Here is a 10,585-nt window from a genome sequence, read left to right as displayed (position 1 = left end):
TGGACTTAATTTTCAAATGGTTTATCGGAATTGAGCAAATGAGATGGCGTTGGAAAGCTTGTGAAAATCCGCATCTTCCATATATCTACTATTTTTTCAAATTCTATATGATTTAAAAGTAATTTGAAAAACGGTGAAATTCTGGGCGAAATATATTTTCACTGTTTTTTGCAAACGGTTTGTCGGATTGACGCAAATGATACGGCGTTGGAAAGCTATGGAAAATGCGCAACTTTTGCGTATAGAAAGTTTTTTTCTAATTCCTGACGGTTTAAATACAAATTCAAATACGGTTAAAATTGGTATTGAACGCGGGTTTTTAAAAAAGTTTGCCGAAATGGGGCAAATAATATACCATTGGATAGCTATCAAAAATGCGAAACTTAGTCATGTTGGACGTTTTCTCAAATTGCCGTTGAAGAGTAATTTTGAATACGGTAAGATCCATCGTGTTGTTTTTTCCTTAGGAAAAACAGAGTTGTCGTACTGATCTACGTGTGTGTTCGCGCTGAGCTATTTTTTATAGATTAGTTTTGAATTCTTCTAAAAACGAAGGACTCAAACTGATCTTCATTTTGGGTTTGTACTGAGCGTGTTTTATAGACTAGACCCTACTCTATTTTTTTATACCGTTTTCTCGTAACTTTTTCAACTGTTTACGATATCATAGTCTTCAAACTTGCATAGGTTATGTCGTTGAACTGAATGATATATTTTGAAAAATAAATAATTTCGTGAGTTTCTCCCGTCCCGAAAACAAAGTAGTTATACTAATATATCTGTAGTCCGGAAAACAAAGTACTTGTACTAATATATCTATATGTTTGTACTGAGGTATTTTTCATAGTTCGAAAATGTTTTGGGTTGAGCAGTCGAACATTCATCATCGAACCAACATAGTTTATATAGCTGAACTAAAATTTATATAGCTGAACTAAAATAAACTTTTCCACAATAAATGTGATGTGCTTTTTCTTTGTTTTTCTTTGAGCATATATTCCTCAGGTTCAAAGACGAACTTTCTCAAATTCCATAGAAGAACCGACATCTATTTATGATCTAAACATATATGCTAGCAAACATTCCATACAATTTTTTGTCTGTTCGTGGACATCAACCAAAATAGGAAGGAGAGAGCACTCGAACTGATAATTGTTTTTTATTCATACTGATCAATGTTTTTAATTCAAACCATTTTTTTCCTTTCTTGTAGAAACATCAAACTATCATATACACTTTCTTTTAAAAAGTAGCAATCATATTATCATACACAGAAGAACTTGCAGCTGCTGCTATGTTTATGGATTGCATGTTTTCATTATCCTCATTGCCTTCATCGGATACTTCATCCTTAGCCTGCTTGGTATCCTTCATGCTAGTGATCAGCGTCGTCATCCTGGGCTTGCTTTGTAGGCATTATTCCCCAAGGTGCCACATCCTTACTCACTATGCTGATGTGTTTGTACTGCCCAAACAAATATGTGAGAGCACAAAATAAAAAAATTCAAACACTATTTGGTGCTAACAGGAATAGAAACAAACACTAAAGAGCATGACACAACCAAATTATCTCTCTCATATTAATTCATTGTCCATGGATCCATGTGTTGTAGCATGTGAACCCCAAAGCTAGCAATAGTAGTAGCTTCTCCGAGTAGCGACAACTCGAACTTGTGCAACAAACACCTACTTTTCTATTACATGCAGACAATTGATTAGCAGCAGTAAGTTGGAGCTGGGATGGATAGGAGATTGCATTACCAGCAGAGCTTCCCAGAGGTTTTCCTTGTTGGCAGCATTGCGAATGGGAGGAGAGCATTTGAAACAAGTGTTCCCATCTCGAACTTCCTGCAGAAGATGCTATTACAAGCAGAACGGTTGTAATAAATTGAACTATAGCACCAGAGAAAAGCAACAACGTTTGCACCAAAATATTTAGTTTCTTTCAGTCACACACTGTTTTATGTTATCCTCATTCTATCAGTTCTTATATACTTAATATTTAACCACCATCTTCTTTCCATTCTCATTGTTCTTTTGCTAATTAGAACACTACTGCGGGAGCACCAACTCATATGTGACAGTGCATAGGATGCGAAGGTGCAGCTGGCTTTAGATTCAACAATCCTCTATCAATACAAGGAACAACAGCAGCAGCAAATCCCTCTCAGTAATCTCTTTCTCACTCACCTTACCCTATAGCAGCAGCGACCAGGGCACACGAACCACCAGCAGCTAGCAAGCAACAACGACATTGCGGGCGGGGCGGCGCACTGTATCAATTTCATGAATTGAAATAAATAATGAACGACTAGAGCCATTTTCTGTAATGGCCTGATGCAATTACAGAATCATCAAAGCAAACTAGTTGCAAAAAATCATCTCCAAACTTGTGACTTGACCTTTTAAATTACAAGATTGAACTATATATGAGCTATCTAGGCCAAGTGGAAATTTTTGACTTTACCATTCGAATTCCCATTTGGGGTTTCTTTTTTGTTTGATCTTTTTCACGAACTTATCTGAGACGGTCAATTTGCTGAACTTGGACCACAGTCAGCGGTCAATTTGGACTGAAAAGGATGTTGTGGTTGTGCCTGGGAGGAATAAAAGGGGTTTGCCTAGGCAGAAAGCCGAGCGTGGTCTGGGGAAGAAGCCGTTTGATCCTGTTTATCCTGAAAACTGCAGATTATAGGATAGGACTATTATGCATCTGCCCACGATCCCATTTACTAGAAACTGGACCTGCTACTTCCCACCATTCCATTTTTATCATGTCATGATCAAAATGGGTTTGATCCCAATGTTCAGACCGGAATACTACAGCGGTTTGTGATCTAAAAGTTAGCAACTATGGATCAAAAGTTATAATAAAGGTCCTTAACATTTGCCATTGCTTGAATTATTCGAGCACCTTCTGAGCGACCGACAATAAGAGAAGTTGTGAAAATGCTTATTGACATTGATTCTACTTTCGTATTTGAAGGGCAAAGTATAAGACTAATAAGTAAAAGCAGGTTACCTTTTCTTTGTAAGATGCCACCATCAACAAAATGAGGACCTTTACTCACATAATAGCAACCGCGCTATTAAGTAGCCGATTACGAACCTTAGAATGTGTTACTAGTGTGTTGGAAGCAAGTAAGTTGCAGGCTGTCATTAATCTGGAGGTGTAGTAGCCTCTGGTAGCCTCATAAGTCATGTATGTGCAGCAGTTTCTGTAGAAATTCTATATATAGCGTGCAGTTCCTGTAAAAATGTTAGATCATGATTTACTGTACTACACTGTAAGATCTGCACTGTAAGATAATGATGTACTCCACTTGGATAACGATGTATGCACTGTTAGATAACGATAAAACATAGCATCCTAGTCCCATCATGACTACTTTGAATGGGCTAGATTTTATCAACAAGGAGCATGTACCGGTTTACACATTAATTCTGTATACATTTGCTGAAGTTACCTTAGACTTGCATCTAGTTTTGGCACACCCAATAATAGTTGTACTGAGATGGTCAACTAATTGTACTAAGATAGTGAACTTACTTATTGCAAAAAGAAAGTCTAAATCATAAGATTGATGGGAGTATAAGGTAACTTCAGCAAATGTATACGGAATTTTAAATTTCCGAGCACATACCTTCTGTTCTTGTTTGTTGCCGGGCATGACGCTCCTACTCCTGTGGACTGACGGCACCGGCGAAGTCGAGCTGAAGGAGCAGGGATCACGAGCGGCGGCTGGGTGCGCCGGGATTTTGCCGCTGTAAGGGGATCCCAGCTACTACCAAGTCATTCCCAAGGAGCTTCTAGAGGCGGCGCAGTTGGTCGCAGGCCATGTGTAAGTTTCAACTATCAGGTGTGTCGGGATTTGGCCGCTGTAGAGAAACAAGAAGTCAGAACAAACAAGAGTTATATAGGTTACAGATTTTTGCCTTCTATAATGACGTGCTTCCTGGGCAGTCCAAAAGCAGCAGCACCACAAGTTCAGTAGCCGCTCAACACGCCCACCTACTCCATGGGAATTTACACAGACTAGTTTGGAATTTATAAAAACTTTTAAAACATGAACTCTGTGGTCCAAAACTTGGTGTTTGAACTAAAATGCATGTTTTTAATTAAGTTGCATGATAGCTCAAAATCGAAATCAAATCATTCATAAATTGCACCAAATATATCACATTTTTGCAAAGATGAAATGTATCCAGTGTTGCTAGCAAGATGATTAATAGAATGACTCTATGTATCTCTCTTATTACTGTCCATGATGCTCTAGTAAGTGATAACAATATACAATGTACAATACACACATGTACTACACAAGACTCTACGTCTGTACTGCCCAGAACAACAAATTAACCAAAAGAAAACTAATTTATGAAGGAAACAATTCTTGAACTTTGGTTAGAGCTTTGTTCATTGAGATTTTTGAACTCTTGCAGTAGTTATACCTGAACTTGCACTACACACTTCTTATTCAGTTGAGAGCGTCCGATATTTTTGCAACACCAATAACATTCTAACCCTTTTAGCAAGTTGTAACAGAGCCAAAAGGCGTGTATGAGAACTTGTTCCAACAATCTAAATCTATAAATAGTAAAATGTATACACTTCTTTTAACCAAGAAAGTAATAACTTGTTTCTATGCTAATCTGGAGACAGTAAGGTTCAGTTTTTGAAAGTAAGCTGCTACAGCCAGTAGGGACCAAGTACACTCAGTAAGAATTTTATCTGCAAGGCAAAATGACACCAAGATTCTGCAAAAAATAAATCATACAAAATAACCCAAATAATCAAGAACTTCCTGTATGTTAATTTTTGAACTCCCTTGAACAGAACTGCTCGCTTTTTTCTGTTGACTAAGCCACTTACATACAAACGGAAATAAATTTGTAGACCAAAGGACTCAGTAAATTGAACCATTAATTTTCCAACCAGAGCAAGAGTTAGCAAAAGTGAACTATTTCCTTAATGATTTTCCAACCAAAAATCACATATTTTCAAACGAAACCAAACTTTTTCAGTGAACTTCTTTAGGTTTATGTGTTCGAACTTACCAACTTTCCAAACAAGTACTTAGCTCGCTTATCTTCTTTCCTTCATGATGGAATTAGAAGTTCACAACATAGAAGCAATAACACATGGATCAACTAGGACAAACAACAGAACACAAAACTAAACAGAAATTAAACCAAACAATAGGGCACAGTTTTACTCTCTAGTATACTAACCACTACAGAATATTCAGTACAGTGGTAATACTAATTTGCTCATCCATTTGGTAATTTCTTAAGGTTGTGAAATTAGATTTTTTTAGAGGTTTCATGAGAAATCAAATATTTTCATCTCATACAAGTGAATGAATTGTTCCTGCTTTGCAACAAACATTCTAGAGGAACTACAAAATGATTAAAGAGTACTATATAAATTTCTTTATCTGGCAAATTATGAAATAGATCTTAAACCATTTTAGAAGATGCTCTTTTGTGTGCAACTTTTCTGTGAGTCCATTTGATACAAATAAAATCGCATCAGATTGGGGGGAAAGTTAGATCATGTTGTCATATGCACAACTGAGCTAAGTTGATATCTGCATCTCTAATATATTTATTTAGCTTGCCATTTCATCAAACAGGTGCTAGGCACCTTGACTTCTCAACTTTCATGATCTTTCGAGATGAAAAAGTGCATTTTTTTATGGAACCAAACTTCTGAACTTTTTCCAATACACTCTTTGAACATGTGGCGGCGTGCACCAGTGCCGGCAAAAGCTCGTACGTGAAGGAGCATGGCAGGACGAGCTCGGACGGATAAGGGAGGAATAGTTGGACTGATGTGAGCCCCATACCTGGATGAGGACCGGAGGAAGTAATCCATGTGGGCGGTGGGGGCTGTCTGTAGAACTGAGCTTTTTTTCTTGCAGTTAGTCCAATCTCCCTCGTGCTGCAGTATAGAGAGAAACAAATTAGTGAGAGAAAAGAGATGTGTGTACTGCTGCTGTTATTTTTGTTGAACCGCAACTAAATGTCATAATGAAGATAAACCGGAGAAGAGGTTGCGTGTCAGCGGTGCTGGATGCAGAGGACCGTGGGGGGAACTACCTAAATTCCTCAACCTGAACTGTAGATATTAGGAAATTTGAACTAATAGTAATTCATTAAATCGGTGAACCCGAGTTTTTGAAATCTTTTCTGCAAAAACTATGTACCTTGCAAGTGCTCGTAAGATTTTTTTGAACTGACCGTATGATAGTATTTGAGCTTTTTTCATAATATTTATTCTGTTATCAGGAGCTATATAATCCATTTGGGATTGTATAAAGAAACATACAGTGGCATACTAGGGATCTCCAGATTGCTTACAACCTTACTAACAAAAAGATGTCAATAATTTTGTAAATGCATTTCCAGCAAGAACAGTTTATTAGCTCAAGGTTATGTCTTGATCAAAACTCATATGCAATAACAAACACTTGGGGATTAGAAGGTAAAAGTAAAAGAGAGGAGAGGCTCTCTCACAGAGTTCCTGATGTCAAAGCAGTGTTCCTGCCGCAGATGGATGCAGATGAAGGGCTTTTTTGACCTTGATGTAGAAGAAAGAGCAAGGGAAGTACTCCCACAGTTCACCATCTTCTGACAAACCAAAATTACCATTTTTAGCAAAACAAAAAGAAATTGTAGACCGCAAGAATTAGCAAAATGAACCACCAGTTTGTGCTAACTACAAAACTGCATGAATTAGCGAAATTGAACTTTTGTTTCTAATGGAATTTCATCTGCAACGCGAGACTGGCGGCATGTATATCACATCGTAACAGGGGTGTCAAGGACTTAGTTGAACTTTGTACAGAGATCTAAACTTAGTTGAACTCATTTTAGCACAAAGTTCGTCAACACACGCGCACACACAAGGATATGAGATCTGCACAAACAAGCACTTATGAATGAGCACCAAACATGTTGGTGTACTTGTGAACGGAAGCTCTGTGTTTCCATGATGAGGGCGCAACCTCAATGGGGCACGCGAGGAAAATGTGTGTACTATAATTCAACAATAGAGAATATAGATAAGCAAACACCTATTTTTATGGAGAATATACCATTTTTTGACAGCCTTCATGTGACCAGTGGTGCCGGAGGTGATCTCGTGTCTCCTGCTGCTACAGATCGACGAGGAACAGGCGTGAGAGTGAAAACAAAACCAGTGAACAGAGTGGGAGTAAGCGGTGGTCGAGCGGCAGATGGAGCCCCACAACTCATGGACCTGCGTCCACCGCTGACCGTCGCCAGCCCAGCCGAACTCCATGAGGTCCACCCGCGCCACATCGCCATCATCATACTACATCAGGATCTCCATGTACATTGCGTTCCACACCTCAACGTGGAAGCCCACCTTTAGCCAGGAACTCGCTTGGGAACCAACTGCTCGATCGTAGACCACACTCGTCCTTGTGGGACTGCCACAAGCGTCGAGGTTGAACTGTTGCACAAAAGAAAATCAGGAACTCATGGGATGCAGGGTCGAAATGTTGCACAAAAATATATGATTTCTCTTTTTGCTTAGACATTCCCACAAACGTACCAAGTGCACAGGTTGAACTGATCTCGTGCATGGCATGTACTTGCTCGAGGGTAGGCTGGGAGCTACGAATGGAGTAGCACATGGAGGTGAACTTCAACTGGGAGGCTACATAAAAAGAGGACAAAACTAAGAGAGATAGCAGTCATTGAACTGAAACAAAATTAGGAATTCAATTGGACTAAATCAAGAAATTAACTAATTGTGCCACGAGTTAGGCAATGTGGAAGATCATTCCATTTTATTATCTCTCTCTCTCTCTCTCTCTCAACTCAGATCACCCTGCTGCAGCAACAAACAGCAGCAGCGCACCAACGCAAGCAGCGGGGGCTTCATGCAATTTTTGACTTGATTTTTTTGATTGAACTGAGCTTGAATTTTCCACTGAACTTAGCTTAAACATCACCAGAAATTAGTTGAACTTTTTGTACTGAACTTAACTGAACTTTGTACAGGGATCCACATTTTACCTAAACTTTTTTAGAGGGATTTTCACGGCTGGCCGATGGTGAAGGCAGGGCGAGCAGAGGCACATGAGGACCTACTAGACGTTGTCACCATTGCCATTGTACTCTGGAAGGAGGATGGTGATGGGAGCAAGCCTCTATTGACGGAATCGCACGGGACACATCGGGAGTGCGGCCGCCGGTGGCAAGGACCGGCCATCCCTCGGTGATCCACCACCGTGGCTAGCCTCAGGACAGAGTTGGCGCGCGAGGCAGCAGTGGGACAGTTGTGCGCGAAGACCGGCGGTGCTCGGAGGTAGGTGGTGGCGCTCAGAGGCAGGGGCTAGGTGGCGCCGCACTGAGGGAGGGAGGTTGTGGAGGCGGCTTGCTGGGGCAGGGGGCCGACGGCGGCGTGCCCGGCAGGGTTTCGAATTATACATAACTCAATCGGTGTGGCAGTTGATGTTCCTGCTTCAAATGAAACATAACTTACCACAAACCTCTACAGGTTTTCTTTAACTTCTCTAGATCAAAAACCCAAGGAGTGTGGACTAAAGAATTAAACCAACGAGCAAAACCACAAGTGTAAACTTATCTGGAGGCTTTTGCTGAACGGACGAGATGAGATGATGCCCAAGCAAAACCTGACTCTGCCTGACTTGACAAAAAACAAAGGAGCATGAACTTTGAACTTTCTCTGCAACCAAAACCGAAGGAGTCAGAACTGAACAAATAGACAAAAGGAGAAAAACCTAAAGTGTGAATTAATCTTTACTTTGAACTTCTCTGGATAAATGAAGCTTTGTGGCAAAGATAATTAAAATGTTATGTAACAGAGTGTGAGACACACGTACTGGTTTTCTCTCTCTCTCTCTCTCTCTCTCTCTCTCTCTCTCTTGAGGCATAAACATAAACATTTCGAGAGCATATAATGACTTAAAAAAGAAACACAAAAAAGGTATTTAATTTCTCTGTACACGAATCATCGAACAATTTTGAGAGGGGTGAGATAGCAAGCAACAATAGTTCAGAAATAGAGATATTGAAGGGCAGCAACAACCGGCTCCCATGCGATGGAAAGAGCAGCAATGACCATCACCATGGCTGGTGGTGAATAATGACCGAGATTCCTAAGACCGACAAATGTTGCTCCACCCAAAATTCCTTGGATTAATTGTTCAATGGAAGCTGCAAGAAGACAATGTTTGCTGCTGTGTAGGGTGGTACTGACACACTCGGCACTAGGGAATTTCCTGCTTGCGCAAGATCGAACTGCACCAGTTCGTGATGCAAAGGACGTCTACTTGACTTGTCGGCGTGGTACTGACCCACACTCCCCTGTTGAATCGCTGCATGTTGTTGTGCAGGGCCACTTGCCCGCTGGAGCTGACAGAAACAATTCAGTACTAATATTCCTAGAGGCTTTGTAAAGAAGCAAAACAAGGTTAGCAGCAGTACATACACCACACGCAAGTTCTGAAATGAACCTATTTTTCTTGTTCAAACTTCTGAATTGAACCTCTTCTTGAAGTTGAGAGAAACAAAGTCAGCCAGGGGGTTGACGCACAGGATTTGTCGGGGCAGTGTTGAACTGGTAGTGGTGGTGGCGTTGAACGGCGCGTGTTGCTGGAAGAAGGCAGGAGGACTGGGCTCGTCGCCAGTAGGAGGCGCAGGGTGGCGACCGAATCCATGGGAGGAGGCGCGTCGCTCGTGGCGGCGGTGAAGGTGACTGGGTGTCCCTTGAAGGTGGCTGATGGCGGGTGGAAGCGGGGGCCGGCGGCGGAGAGTCTTGCGGGAGGCCGGTGGCGGCTTGTGTGACGGTAGCATGGTGGCGGCGCGTGTGGTGGGAGGCCGGCGGCGGCGCGCTAAAAGCAGGGGCGGAGGCCATTCGCTGGTGGGAACTGGGCGGTGGGTGGGATTTTACCCAGCTCGTATCGGTGCGGGTCGGTGTGCATAGCCAGTCGGCGGAGGAGCGGACGGCCAGCCGGCGTCAGCGCGTGGGTCGGAGGAGCGACCCGTCACGGCGCCGCGGACTCCCTCGCTCCGGCTGCCGCCGTCGCTCGCTCGCCCGCGACGGCTGCCTCCAGCGGAAGGAGGTGGGTAGGTTGGGGGCGGGTCGGGAAGTTTACTGTGGTCTGTGCGTCGCGTCCTTATAGGGACTGATGGTAACAAAATAATATTTTGTTATGGGCAACAGAATAGTCCAGCCTTATATATATATATATATCATATATTTTTTTATGCTAAAATGACAATTCGTTCACAAGGTAGAGTATGAATCAGAAACTTTATTGAAAACTAACAAACTATGATCTCAGTCATTGAAGCAATTGCAATTTATCATAATATCGTAAAGTGTCAATGTAAGAGCTTTTGTATAGCACGTCCACATACTTAACTATATTTTAGTCTTTCATAATTGCTAATACTCACGCGGTACTTATGAGTTCAAAGCCTCAGTTGGACATGGAGAAAAATAGGGTCTTATAGTTTTGCCTCCCAACCTTATACCTCAAGGGTAATGTTAACAATAATACTTTATGATAACCTACATTCAAGT

At 41.4% G+C, this 10,585-nt stretch overlaps 1 long non-coding RNA gene across 3 annotated transcripts; it reads right to left on the bottom strand.

The window, feature by feature from the left end:
* Positions 1 to 1,154: 1,154 nt before the first annotated feature.
* On the bottom strand, positions 1,155 to 10,126 carry LOC119364021. Of its 3 annotated transcripts, none has more exons than XR_005174603.1 (9): positions 7,583 to 10,126; positions 7,101 to 7,480; positions 6,520 to 6,630; positions 5,850 to 5,944; positions 3,645 to 3,879; positions 3,023 to 3,249; positions 2,191 to 2,273; positions 1,762 to 1,848; positions 1,155 to 1,465 (listed from the first exon to the last, which is right to left on the bottom strand). It is a non-coding gene; the product is annotated as an uncharacterized LOC119364021 (long non-coding RNA). The 3 variants fall into 3 exon arrangements; XR_005174601.1 differs by having other exon boundaries at positions 1,156 to 1,465; positions 6,520 to 6,633; XR_005174602.1 differs by lacking the exon at positions 2,191 to 2,273 and having other exon boundaries at positions 1,156 to 1,465; positions 6,520 to 6,633.
* Positions 10,127 to 10,585: the final 459 nt, after the last annotated feature.

Source organism: Triticum dicoccoides, chromosome 2B (assembly GCF_002162155.2).
Source record: "Triticum dicoccoides isolate Atlit2015 ecotype Zavitan chromosome 2B, WEW_v2.0, whole genome shotgun sequence".
In the NCBI taxonomy this organism is placed as follows: Eukaryota; Viridiplantae; Streptophyta; class Magnoliopsida; order Poales; family Poaceae; genus Triticum; species Triticum dicoccoides.
This window is presented reverse-complemented; position numbering and strand designations above follow the sequence as displayed.